Here is a 13,624-nt window from a genome sequence, read left to right as displayed (position 1 = left end):
AATTATGACAAAGTAATCTTCATGTTAGCTTTGGGCTATAATTCACATTCAAGGAGATATAGCTAGTGATTTTATTTTTTAGCAATTCCCTTAGACTTGTTCTCTCTCTCTCTCTCTCTCTCTCTCTCTCTCTCTCTTTTTTTCCCTCAAATACCCCCATACCCCCACCAAAAAAATGTTGGTACTTTTTCTTGTTGTATACGATTTGTATATTCCACCAAATGGTTTTGCTGCTCTTCAGCGAGTGAGATTCTGGAATGTCATTGTTTCTGGTGAGTTTCACTTGCTGATTTCCTAGGTCTTCACTAAGAGGTGGGAGCAGGGTCTGTTTGTTTACAGGAAAAAACTGTGCTCCCACCTCAGAGAGCGCTTGTTTCTAGGGCCAACTTGGACACTGATGGCATTTGCACATCAGATGGGTCCCATTCTGATTGAGGTTCCTAAGTGGGGCTTGTGCTTCCCCCGGCTCAGTTGTGTTTGGCAGGCAGGTTTCACTGAGATCCCGAAAGCAAGGGAGGAGAGAAGGCGGCATCTCCACCATCGTGTTCTTCCTCTGGCGAGCTGGACTCTGCCTGTGGGACTGAAAGGAACCAGGTCCTCCCCTGTTCAGCATGGGGTCTCAGTGATTCCCACTCCTGAGCTCAAAAGCTACGGGATTTCCCAGCTCTGATGGCTCCCTGTTCCTTTCTGTAGGCCGAGTCCCACTGCCAGCGTCCAAGAGGCTCTCGTGTGGTGGGCAGCAGGCTGGGGATGGCTGTCCCGGGCGGGGCACCCTCAGGAGGAGGGGTGGAGGGGGCGGAGATACAGGCAGGCGGCCCATTTCCTCTGCTGATGTGGAAGGGAGGTCAGTGACCGCAGGTGTGGTGTGTTTTAACTGAGACACTGTGAATGGGAAGTAAAAGGGGGAGAGAAAAAGGAAGAGAAGACTCTCATACTTTCTTTTTTTCTTTCTCAAAGAGCTCCGGGAACAAGAGATTATGGGCAGTGTGTTACACACCAGTGCATCCGTGAAATAAGACCCTGGGGAGGAATCATGAGGAAGATGTAGAAAAAATATGTAAAAGTGCAATGTACAAGTTTAGTTGATAGAAAACTCCCAATCATCCCCTGTGAGTGGGAGCGGGGATAGATTTTATGTGGTGTGACTTCATTCCAAGTCTCCCCTTATAAGGAGCACCTGTCGTGTGAACTTGATCGCAGTATAAGTCGTCGTTCCTTCTGACAGCTGCTGTGGGTAATTCGTAAAATAGTTACTTGGTCCTGAGAGCGCAGTACATGGTGGTGGAGATTTTAGGGGCCTGTCATCTATTATTTCACAGTATTTCATGGTCTTAGATGCCTTATCAGCTCCCTAGTTCCTCAGCAGTTGTGATGTATCCTTGGAGTTTATGGGTAAACTGGTGACTGTTTGTCTCTGGATACATCTTTACTCATTTTATTTGTTGGACTTTTTAGGATGCTGAAAGCCAAACTAAAGCATCAGACCCAGGACCTCAGTCCTTGGATGAGTTCGCCAGTCTGCTGGTCACAGACAGCACGCGTACCTTGGACCTGCTCAAGCTGTCTGTGTGCAGCCGGGCGGGGCACACAGGCAGGGACGTGCTTTTGGCTGTGCTGTCCTGCACGGACACTGCCTGCCCCCAGGTGAGCCGCGGGCGGGCAGGCAGGCAGGCAGGCGGGCGGGAGGTGCTGCCACCATCCTGGGCTTGAAGGGCTCCGGGAAAAATGAATCCCCTCTCTGTCTCCTGTGCTGCAGTGGCTTCTAGCTTTACATTTTGAAATCGCTTTGATATTTTCGAATTTAGAAATGTCTAATTTTTACAGAGTCGGATCTGCCAGTTTTTTTCATTAATGACTTCCGGATTTTGTATTCTGCTGAAAATATGCTACCAACGTGATACTGTTTAAAGAATTCTCCCAGGTTGCTTCTAATCATTTTTATGACAATTTGTTACTATATTTACCTTTTTGAGAGATAAAGTAGGGATTCAGCTTTATTTTCCTAGGCAGTAAGCATACTGCCGCAGCATCACTGACTGAATCATGCATCTTTTCCCCAGTCATTTGAAGACCACTTTATCATATTCTAAATTTCTGTGTGCATTTCGGTTTCTTTATGGACTCTTTTCTGTTCCATTAATCTAATTTCTTTATGCTCTAATACCACAGTGTTTTAACTATGAACTATTTAAAATAGGTTTCAGCATTTACTAGCTCTGGGCTCTGTGGGACTTCCGGCCGTGGTGGTGTTCTGTGCCTGGCAGCCTCCAGCCACAGAGGCTGTTGAGCACTTGAAATGTAGCTGGTGCACCTGAGGCACTGAAGTTTTCATTTTACTTAACTTCTTAATGGATTTAAATTTCAGTAGTCTCATGGGGCTAGTCTAGGGTGTACGGTCAGTGCTATGTTAATATCTCTTAGAAACAGCTGACCAGTCCTGAAGCCCTTGGGCTTCCCGAAGGGCTCTTGCTTATCAGTGGCCTTGTTCTCTGCCTTTTCAGAGCTGGGTGTGTGAGGGAGGCCGATGCCCTGTGCTCTGTGCAGGTGTGTTGTCAAGTGTCTCTCTGAGCTCCGTATCACCACCACCACCGCCACCATAAAATACTTAAGTATGGCTGAGTGGTTTTGAAATCATAGTTCTGGTTTAGGAGCTGTTTTAGGGGCATGTTATTTCTTAATTGTATTCAGGAAGAACTAAAAAGTGGTAGGTTTCCTACTTCTAATTTTTTGAGGCTAATTCTGAGATTACATCAAGGTAGACTGCCATAAGCAAACTATTGTTTTCACAAGTTTACTGCATTTGTGAGAGGAAAGGATGGAATGAGAAGAACTCGGATCTAAAGTAGTAATGCCCCGTATTCGTTGCACACGCAGCTACGAGGCCTGGTTCTCTGTGCGTTTGCTCAGTATGGAACACAGGTGTTCCCTTTGTTTACAGATAAGGCAACTGAGGCTCTGAGAGGTTGTTAAGTGCCTCAAAGACACTCAGGTTGCTGGTGGATGGGAGAAATGATGTCAGATCCTATGCACTCTTAGGGCAGAACCACAACTGTGACCCCTTTGTCACCCTCTCCTCGGAGCTTACTCGCCTCTCCTGGGGGACTGACTGGCTTTCAGAGAAAGTTTGTAAACCCCAGAAGAGCCCTGGTGGGCTGTGCATTAAGGTTTGATGATGTCAGTGTCTCAGATTCAGGGGGAGAGAGAAACAAAGATGGGATTGTCTTCCAACTTTCCTGGCCCAGTGGCAAGATGCTACTCCTGTGTCCTACCCTGACCTAATTTGGGGGACTTTATTAAAACAGAGGAACATTTGACTTTATAACAATATTGCCTAGATGGCAGCGATCTCAGTTTGTCATTAATAAAACTACTTACTAGGCTAATCTATTTGTTACCTGATATGCTGTGAGAAAAAAATAGATAAAAACAATCATTTATTTCTGAAAAGTACAGACTAGAAAATAGTGTTATTGATTTTTGTAAATTAAAAAATTTGTCATTTACTGTGTTACTGCTGTAATAACATTCTCATTTGTTTTTAAAAATAGCAGTCAGGGAGTTTATAGTCAGCACTATTAACCATTTCAATGGTGTGAATAACTAAAATTTTAAAATGCAATCAAGTATGGATTGTAGGGAGAATGTGGTTCTGGGAGCTGACCCTCAACATCTCTGGTCAAGAGACACCCCCAGGTGTGCTCGTATTTGTAGCCCTCATTTCAGACAGTCCGCTGCTGTTTGACCTGGATGGCTTGATCATTCCTCTTTGCGCCTCTCCTCTCCTGCTTGACCCCAGTGCCTTCTAGGATCTGGGTCATCTTTATCACCGTGCTGCTGCTTCGCTTGAGAGTTTTGTTCCTGAGGCCGACTTTCCTCATCAGGTTGTGTATTAAGAGAGATTCGTGTAATCAGAGGCCTTTTGTTTCATCAGTTGGTATGTGTTGGGTGTTTTGTGTGTGTCAGGTGCCTCCTGGCTACTTGTACCTAGATCTCTCCAAGCATCTCTGTGAGCTCTGGGCTGTCTTGATTGTAAAGGTGAGGAAACCAAGCCCTGATTAAAAGTAGACTTCTCAGACTCCCACATGCTTCACTCTGCCTCATCCCTGCAGAAAGATCTGGATCAGAGTGGGCATCCTGACATCTTCCTGCTTTGTCCCCCACTTCCTCCCACAGGTGGCTGATAAAGTGGTTGGCGCTCTGGGTCACCGAGTTGGAGGATGTAACCACAGACTCAGAGTGGCCGCCTGTCCTCCCAGCCCGTGGTGGTGGAGAGCAGCCGTCCCTACGCAGATGACACTTCCTCCAGTGGCACAGTGAAGATACCAGGTACTCAGGGCTGGTCCCAGGGAGGAAATGTGGGGGTCCCTGCCTGTAGAAGAGCTTCATTTCTGCCATGGCATCAATAGAAGCAACTGTCATTTTTCATAGAAAAGCTACAGAATTGCACAGCTCCCTCCTTGGGTCTGATGAACTTGCTAGAGCATCTCCCAGAACTCAACGAAACATTTATTTATGTTTCCTGGTTTCTTACAAAGTATAGGAAAAAGGATGCAGTGAACAGTCAGATGAAGAGGTGCACAGGAGGGTGTTCTGTAAACGTCTTTGAGGTGAATGTGTAGGTGGTCTTGTTGAAATCACCTGTATCTTTACTGATTTTTGTCTACTTGTTCTATGAGCTGCTGCAAGTTGGGTTTTGAGATCCTCAGCTGTCACTGTGGATCTGTCTCCTTTTTAATTTTCTATCAGTGTTTCCTTCACGTGTTTTGGGACTTTGTTATTAGGTGTGCGTATCTTTGTAATTGTTACATATTCCTGATGGTCGACCCATTTTTCACTGTGAAATGTCTCTGTTTTGTCTCTATTAACATTTCTTAAAGTCTATCTTGTGTAATATTAGTATAGCCACTCCAGCTCTCTTAATGGTTACTGTTTGCACTGTAGATCTTTTTCCATCCTTTTACTTCCCACCTTTTATGTCTCTTGAGTCTAAAGTTTGTCTCTTGTTATGCACCTTTTAGTTAGCTCTTGCTTTTACTTAAACCAGCCTGATAGTCTTTGTCTTCTGGTTGAGATGCTTGGGCCATTCACACTTAATGTAAGTATAGATGTGAGTGGATTTATATCTCTTAGTATGCGTATATTTGGGAATGTTTTTATTTTGCCTTCATTTTTGAAGGATAGTTGTGCTGGATGTTGAATTCTTAGTTGATAGAATTTTTTTCCTCTTACCACTTTAAATTTGTCACCCTCCTGGTTTCTTGCATTCATTGTTTCTCAGGAGAAGTCATAATCATATTTTATGTCTTTTTTTCGTGTTGTGGCTTTCATGGTTTTCTCCTTGTCTTTGGTTTTCAACAGCTTCAGTCTAGATGTGTCTGGGATGTGGATCTCTGTGTTTATCCTACTTGGGGTTTGTTAGTTCTTGGAGCTGTCGATTAATGTTTTTCATCCAATTTGGAGTTTGGGCCTGTATCTGTTCAAGTACTTTCTCTGACCCATTTTTCTCTTCCCTCTTTTTTTTTGTGGGGGTGGTGCAGAATTCCCATTCTGCGTATTTCTATACTTAATGGTCTCCCAGGTATTTGAGACTATTTTTATTCAGTCTTTCTTCTTCTGTGCTCTGGATAGAGAGTAATAGAAATTGCACAGTCTTAAAGTTGTAGTGATTCTTTTTTTCTGCCATTTTAGAGCTGCTGTTTTGTCCAGCTGGTCAATTTCTCACTTTGGTCATTGTATTTTCTACCCCCAAAACCTCCTTTTAGTGCTTTTAGTGCTTTTATCATTAAATCATTGTTACCATATTTTCCTTTGTTAACCATGTTTTCTCTGGTTTTCTTGAATGCTTTGAACATACTTATTACAGCTGCTTTGAAGTTGTTGTCTGCTAAAGCCAGCATCTGGCCCATCAGAGTTAGTTTCTGTTAACCGATTTTCTTCCTGAGTACTGCTCACGCTTTCCAGTGTTTTTGTACAGCTCATAATTTTTTATTGAAAACTGGGCACTTTAGTTTGTGATGTGTCGTCTGGATTCTGACCTTTTGTTTTTAAGATTTGTAAATGTTGCTACAGTTCTTTGACTGTTTTGTATGTTTGTTTTGTAACATCCCCGGAATGACTTTGAAATCTCCCTGTCGATGTCACATAGCTGCTGATGTCACGGCTTCACTTTTCTATCTTCATTTTTGTTTTCTAGCCAGACTTCAAGGATTTGCTCCGTATCTGCTTGGCATAGCGCCGAAGCTCGCTGCATTTTCCTTTCTGTGGTCAGATCTCTGCATGGGTAGGGCAGGGAGGGTGTGGAAGTCAGTGTTCTGACAACTTCTTGTTTTCCTGATTTCATATGCCCTGGATCATCAAAGCCTCCAGGGTGTCCTCACTGAGCCCTTCTCTGCTCTCTGACTTCCAGGGTTTTCCTGCTAGATCTCTGACTAGTTCTCGGGTCTGGGATCAGGGTGCCTGGGTGGGAATTGGAAGTGCCTTCAGCCTGGCACACAGAGCCCTGTAGCCTCCAATACTAGCTGTGCCAGATCCCCCACTGGGTGCAGTCCTGTGTGACGGGAGCCTGGACTTCCCTGCCCCACCTGCAGGGTGAGGGGTGAGGGGGTCAGCTCGGGATAGGGGTCCACTTGGAGTGAGGGGGCATCCTGAGGTGAGGGGGGACAGGCTGAGGGGTAAGGGGCCAGTTTGAGTGGAATTGACCCACCTGAGGGGTGAGGGGGACCATCTCGGGATGTTGGGGGTCCTACAGTGATGCATGAGGGGTGAGCCTGGGGTGTGGGGGCCATAGGTTAGTACCTAGCGGGGTGGAGTGTGCCGGCTGGAACCTTGGTGTAAGGAAAAGGATCCCCGTCTTAGGGGGTCTGGTCGGCGACTGGGCCTGGCCAGGGATGGGGCGGTCAGTAACAGAGAGGAGGAGGCAAGCGGCCGGAGTGGGGCTGGGGGGTGTGGCCTGTCCCTGGAGCTGGCGGTGGTGGTTCTGGTTGAGTGCCAGGACCTGGTTGGTGGCAGAGTAGGGGTGTTGGGTATGGAGACTCGGCTGGGCGGGCAGAGGGTGCCCTACCACCCCACCACCCCACTCAGCCCTGCTCATCCCCACCTGGCCTCCCTTGGCCCCACTCGCCACATCCTGAATAGCGGGAGCCCCCGCCCGAGGGTCCGCGCTTCTGGCGGGAGGAGGAGGGGCGCGCATGTGCAGACGCACAGACGTGCGAACGTGGGACCCACCCAGAGCTTGTGAAAGCCTGGCGGGAGTCGGGCGCCCCTGGGACCAGCTCCCAAGGAAGAAGGTGGCCTGGGGACTTGGCCGCTGCTTGCCTTCACCCCCGCTGCCACTGTGGGGCAGGTAAGGGGGCGCTGGTGAGGGCGCGCAGGTCCGGGAGCCGGCGGGTGGGGCCTGGACTGCGCAGTTGGGGAGGCGCGCAGGGAGGGGTGCGTGGGTGAGGCCCAGGCCGCACCGCCCATTAGGACCCTGAGGGCAGTGCGGACCGCCGCCATGGTTCGTGGTGCCCTCTGTCCCCGTTAGTACTCTCTGAACCCCACCTCTTTGCTGCCGCTTGTACCCGGGTTTGGGAGAGCAGGCCAACCCTGGGAGGTGGTAGGGCGCTGGACGGCCCTGGAGCCCCTCCGACCGGCCCTCTGGCCGTGGCCTGTTTCCGGGAGGCGGATGTGGTGCGTTCGCGGGGCCGCGGTTGGGTGAGGCTGCCCCATGAGAGACCCTGTATTTGTTCCCTATTCCCCCGCGGCCTGGGGCGACCTCTGCTACGCCGTGTTCGCAGGAGGCACCTCTCGTGGTCACTGCTCCTGGGAGGCGACGCGGTGCTATGAGGGTGCAGGGGCGGTGGCATCGGCGACAGCGGCAGGGAGGGAGGTCTGCCCCTTGTATCTTGTTGATTTGCTCCCATCTTACCCGCGTTGTGTCCTGGGGGCGGCCTCTGCTGCCCCTAGGTTTGCGGGACCCAGGTTACAGGTCAGTCTGGTCCTGAGAGGCGGTCGCGGTGCAGTCAGTGTGCAGGCATGGCGGCAGCGACAGACGTAAACGGGAGCAAACCCCTGCGCTCGCACAAAGCAGCCCAATGCCGCAGCCGCCGCCTCCGCCCTCGACTACCCCTGACAGCACAGCGCCGGCCTTCCAGGAGCAGGCTGCCCTGTAACCCGAGTCCTGCGAACCTGGGGCAGCAGACAGAGGTGGAGGCCAGGACAGGCCGCAGGGGAGTTTGAAGCAAATCCACAGGCTCGCATAGGCAGACCCCTAAACGCATCTCTGTCGCCGCTGCCAGCCCTCCTCGCAGGAGCAGGCGGACCTGGGGACGTGCTTGGGGCAGCAGAGGCCGCCCCCCCACCGGCCCTGTCGCGGGGGAGATGGGGGCAAATCAACCAGTCTCCATGGGCAGCTTCCCTTTCCCATCGCTGCCCCAGGTTTGCAGGACACTTGTTCCCAGGTCAGTGGGCTCCGGGGAGGCAGGGGCAGTGAGGTTAGAGGGCGGCGACGGGGAGCGGTGCTGTCCTCCTCCAGCAGGTGACTTGTTCCCACTTTTCCCGGGGCCTATCCTGGGGACGGCCTCTGCGACCACAGGTTCGCAGGGTGCTTGTCCTCATGTCAGCCTTCTCCTGGGAGGAGGGTGCAGTGCATGCAGGAGTCAGGGGGCGGCGTCAGCGTTGGGTAAGGACTGTCTGAGGACCCGACTGTAGCCCAGGATAACTAACTCTCCTTTCTTATCTTGCTTCCTCAGTTGGTGGCTGTAGCAGCTTTTTCATTATAGGTTATTTTCAGATACTGAATGTAGGTTTCTCTGCTATGCAGAAGAAACTTTTTTTAAAATCGGTTTTTATATATAGTGGCTAACATTTGTAAATCTCAAACTCCCAAATTTATCCCTTCCCACCCCCTTCACGTGGTAACCATATGATTGTTTACTAGGTCTGCAAGCCTGTTTCTGTTTTGTAGATAAGTTCTTAGTGTCTTTTTTTTTTTTAGATTGCACACAAGTGATATTATATGGTATTTTTCTTTCTCTTTCTGGCTCACTTCACTTAGAATGATGACCTGTAGGTTCATTCATGTTGCTGCAAATGGCGTTATTTTATCCTTTTTTATGGCAGAGTAGTATTCCATTGTATAAATACACCACAAATTCTTTTTCCAGTCATCTGTTGCTTTATTGTGTTGGCTATTGTATATAGTGGTGCTATGAACACTGGGGTGCAGGTATCTTTTTCGCATTGGAGTTCCCTCTTGATTTATATCCAGAAGTGGGATTGCTGGATCATAGAGTAAGTCTATTTTTAGTGCTTTGAGGAATTTCCATCATGGTTATACCAAACTACATTCCGACCAGCAGTGTAAGAGGGTTCCCTTTTCTCCACACCTTCTCCGTTTATGTTCATGAACTTTTGAGTGATGGCCATTCTGACTTTGTGAGCTGATACCTCATTGTAGTTTTGATTTGCATTTCTCTCATTAGTGATATTGAGCATTTTTTCATGTACCTATTGGCCGTTTGTAGTCTTCATTGGAGAAATGCTTGTTTAGATCTGCCCGTTTTTGGATTGGGTTGGTTGTTTTTTGTTATTAAGTTTTATGAGGTGTTTATGTGTTCTGGAAATTAAGCCTTCGTCAGTGGAATTATTTACAGATATTTTTTTTGCATTCTGTAGGTTGTCATTTTGTTTTGCTGATGGTTTCCTTTGCTGTGCAAAAGCTTGTAAGTTCAGTTAGGTCCCATGTGTTTAGTTCTGCTTTTCCTTCTGTTGCTTGGGTAGACTGCCCTAGGAGAACATTGCTGAGATGTATGTCAGGTAATGTTTTGCCTATGTTTTCTTCTAAGGTTTATAGTGTGTTGTCTACATGTTTAAGTCTTAGCCATTTTGAATTTATTTTTGTGTATAGTGTGAAGGAATATTCTAACTTCATTAATGTACATGCAGCTGTCCAGTGTTCCCTACACTATTTTCTGAAGAGACTGTCTTTACTCCGTTGTATTTTCTTGCCTCCTTTGTCAAAGATTGATTGACCAAAAGTTTGTGGGTTTACTTCTGGGCTCTCTGTTCTGTTCTGTTGATCGGTTTGTCTGTTTTTGTGTCAATACCAGGCTGTTTTGACTGTAGTTCTGTCATATCGTCTGAAGTCTGGGAGGGTTCTTCTTCCATCTTCATTCTTTTTTCTTCCGTAATGCTTTGGTAATTCCGGGTCTTTTGTGATTCCATATAAATTTGAAGATAATTTGTTGTAATTCTGTGAAAAATATCCTGGGTAACTTGATGGGGATCACATTAAATCTGTAGGTTGGTTTGGGCAGTGTGGCCATTTGAACAATATTAATTCTTCCAATGCAAGAACATGGGATATCTTTCCATTTCTTTAAGGCCTCTTTAATTTCCTTAGTGTTTTGTAGGTCTCTGCATATGTCTTTCACTTCCTTGGTCAGATTTATTCCTAAGTATTTTATGTTTTTGGATGTAGTTTTTAAAGGGATTATTACTTTCGTGCGAAGGAAAGCCACTCATTTCTGCATGTTGATGCTGTGTCCTGCTACCTTGCTGAGTTCTTTCGTTAGCTCTTACAGTTTTTGTGGGGAACCTTTAGGGTTTTCTGTGTATAGTAAGTACCATGTCATCCGCATATAATGACATTTTTACCTTTCCTCTTCCACCTTGAATCAATGACACTTTTACCTCTTCTCTTACACCTTGGATCCCTTTTCTTTCTTTGTGTTGTCTAATTGCTATACTAGGACTTTTGATACTCTATTGAATAGAGCTGGTGAGAGAGGGCATCCTTGTCTTGTTTGAGATTTGAGCAGAAAGGCTTTCAGCTTTACTGTAGAGTATTATGCTGGCCATAGGTTTGCTATAAATAGCTTTTACTATGTTGAAATATGTTCCCTCTGTACCCACTTTGGCAGGACCATGGGCCCAGTGCAGTCAGGGGGCTGGGAGGATGGTAGCAGCAGTGGCAGCAGCGGCTGGAGGAGGGGGGCTGCCCCTTTTGAACCAGTCATTTGCTCCCATCTCCCCTGTGCCCTGACCTGGGGGTGGCCTCTGCTGCCTCAAGTTCGCTGTAGGCAGGTCCCCAGGTCAGCAAGCTCCCAGGAGGTGGGCATGGTGCATTCAGGGAGGAGGGGGCAGCTGAGGGAGGGTGCCTGCCTTGGAGGAGCTGGCCTCTTTGCTCCAGTCTCCCTTGTGGCCTGGCTTGGGGGTGGCCTCTGCTGCCCCAGGTGGCAGGACCACGTGTCCCAGTCTGCCTGCTCCTGGGAGGTGGCGGAGTGCGGTGGAGGTGGGAGGCAGGGTGCAGGGGCCACCTGACCACTACCAGCTAACCACATCTCACCAGCCTCCAGTAAGCAAACTGGGAGATGTGTGTCCCGCCACTGGGGGCAGCAAAGGCTGCCCGCAAGCCAGGTGTTGGGGGATGGGAGCCTGGGGCAAATGCACCTGCTCAGTAGGGCAGCCCGCCTCCCCCTGCCATTAGCTCTATATTCTTGCTTGATTTAAACATCTTGTCAATCTAGTGTATGTGTAATGATACATCATTTCATTATATTTTAAATTCACATATCCTTAATTACTAATGAGATTGGTAGCCTTGTTATATTTGTTGGCCATTTAAATTTCCTTTCTGTGATGTGCTGATTCAAGTCTCCTGCCCATTTTTCTGGTGGAATGTCTCTTGTCCTCATTGATCTGTAGGAGTTCTTTATGTAACTGGATATTAAGTCTTTCTGTCAGTGATACCTGTTGCAAATATCTTCTCTGTGGCTTTTTTCTATGGTTCTTTTTAATAAACCTTTTTTTCCCCCAAGTAGTCAAAATAATTGTTTTGTTTCCATGTCAAAGGAGAAGTCCTCCTTTATTATCTAGAAGTTTTTTTTTTTCATCTTTAATTCTTAGATCCATCTGAAAGCAGCTTTTGTATATAGTTTGAGGAGGAGGTTCATCTAATTTTTGGAAATAATGGATGCCTGGTTCTCCCAGCAGCAGTTGTGTTGAAAGATTGCTTTTCCCCATGCTCAGCAGTGCGACCTTACCATGAGTATATCAAGGGTCTACATGCTCGGTCAGTTTTTCTGGGCCCTGTTATATTTGATCTTCGTCTCTACATCAGTACCACACTGTCCTAAATATTGTTGCTTTATTGTAAGTCGTGATATCTTTAGGAGAGTATTGGCTATTCTTCACCTTTGATACTTCCAAACACATTTTGGAATCAACTTGTCAAGTTCACCCCAAAAACTGTTTTAACCTTACAATTCTGTTAGGGATTGCATTGAATGTGTCATTCAATTTCAGTTTCAATTGACATCTTTACATTGTGAGTCTCCTATTCAGTGACCACTTAGCATAACCCTTTATTCAGTTATCTTTCTATAAAGTTTCATAATTTTCTCTGTAAAGATTTTTCATCTCTAGATTGTTAGATTTACTGTCACAACTTTATATTTTTTAGCACAATAGTGCTATTGTTAATATTTAATAAATGTTATTTCTAATATGTGTGGTATTTACTATAAATTTTATTATGGAAGTCTTCTATTTCTAGTATGCTAACTTTTTCTCAAGAGTAAATTTTATTACCTTTTTCTCGCTTATATTTTTGTTGTAAATTTTATGTGTTGAACTCTGGGTAACTGTAACTTGATCTTTTTTATACATTTTGGATTTTGTTTTTATTTAGGATGTTTGTATCTGTTCACGATTAAGATGGATCTGTAATTTTCCTTTTCTTTCTTACCTTCTGTTGGATTTAGGTATCAGAACTTCGTTAGCCTTATACAGTGAGCTGAAGAAGTTTTTTCTCTTCTATTGTTCGTAAGAGATTTAATGTTGGAAATACTCCTTCCTTACGTGATTGCTAGGACTTAACCAGTGAAGCTGTTTGGGCCGAGAGTGTTCCATGTGGGAAGATTTTTGACTGCTTATTCAGTTTCTTTAGTGGTTGAAAATCAACGTAGGTTTTCCATTTCTTACGTCACTTTAGTAAATTATATTTTTCTAGGAATTTACCCGTTCTGTTTAAATTTTCAAATTCTGAACACAAATTAATTCATAATAGTTTCTTTTTAATGTCTGAAGATCAGTAGTATCTTTTTTTTTCATTTGGGATATTACCTTCTCTGTTCTGAGGTGTATTGCATAAAAGTGGTGTAAACTACAGTTATTTCTGTCAGCTAATTATTATCCATCTACAGATACTATCACAAAATTACTGTTTATGTCATACATTTTGCTGCCACAGTAACTTACCGTATTCTTACTTGACAATATAATATGTTGATCTGTAGCCAATCTTTGCATTTTAGCAATAGAACATGGCAATTGAAAAGGTGCAATAGGATCACAGAAACCAAGTATGCAGAGAGTTTCAAGAAGAAAAGGAGAGCCAGTGGTATGTAGGAAAGTTCAATGGGGGGGCAGATTGAAAGTCTTCGATTCGACAGAAATAGGCCTTACGAAGAGTGGTCAGCCTCTTCAAGTTAGGACCTTTAGTTTCTTAAAGACAATTCTGATTTCAAAGTCCACCAGGCATCAGAAGTAAAATTTCAGAATTCTTAGTCAGAGAAATCACAACTCTATTCTTTTTTTCATTTCTTTGAAGTTACTGCTTTGCTATCAAGGGTGAAATTCCCTG

The 13,624-nt window shown here is 45.9% G+C and overlaps 1 protein-coding gene across 5 annotated transcripts in view; it reads left to right on the top strand.

Annotated features, from left to right (window-relative positions):
- Positions 1-13,624, top strand: part of LOC116278878 (coiled-coil domain-containing protein 144A-like) — a 93,730-nt gene that overhangs the window by 13,622 nt on the left and 66,484 nt on the right. For all 5 annotated transcript variants that reach the window (XM_072945856.1, XM_072945853.1, XM_072945854.1 and 2 more), the window contains exons 6-7: positions 1,456-1,644; positions 4,174-4,326. The gene's annotated coding sequence lies outside the window, so the exon portion shown is untranslated. The remainder of the gene's footprint in view (positions 1-1,455; positions 1,645-4,173; positions 4,327-13,624) is intronic.

Source organism: Vicugna pacos, chromosome 21 (genome assembly GCF_048564905.1).
Source record: "Vicugna pacos chromosome 21, VicPac4, whole genome shotgun sequence".
NCBI lineage: Eukaryota > Metazoa > Chordata > Mammalia > Artiodactyla > Camelidae > Vicugna > Vicugna pacos.
Note: the sequence above shows the minus strand (reverse complement) of the source record. Positions and strands in the feature narration are given on the sequence as shown.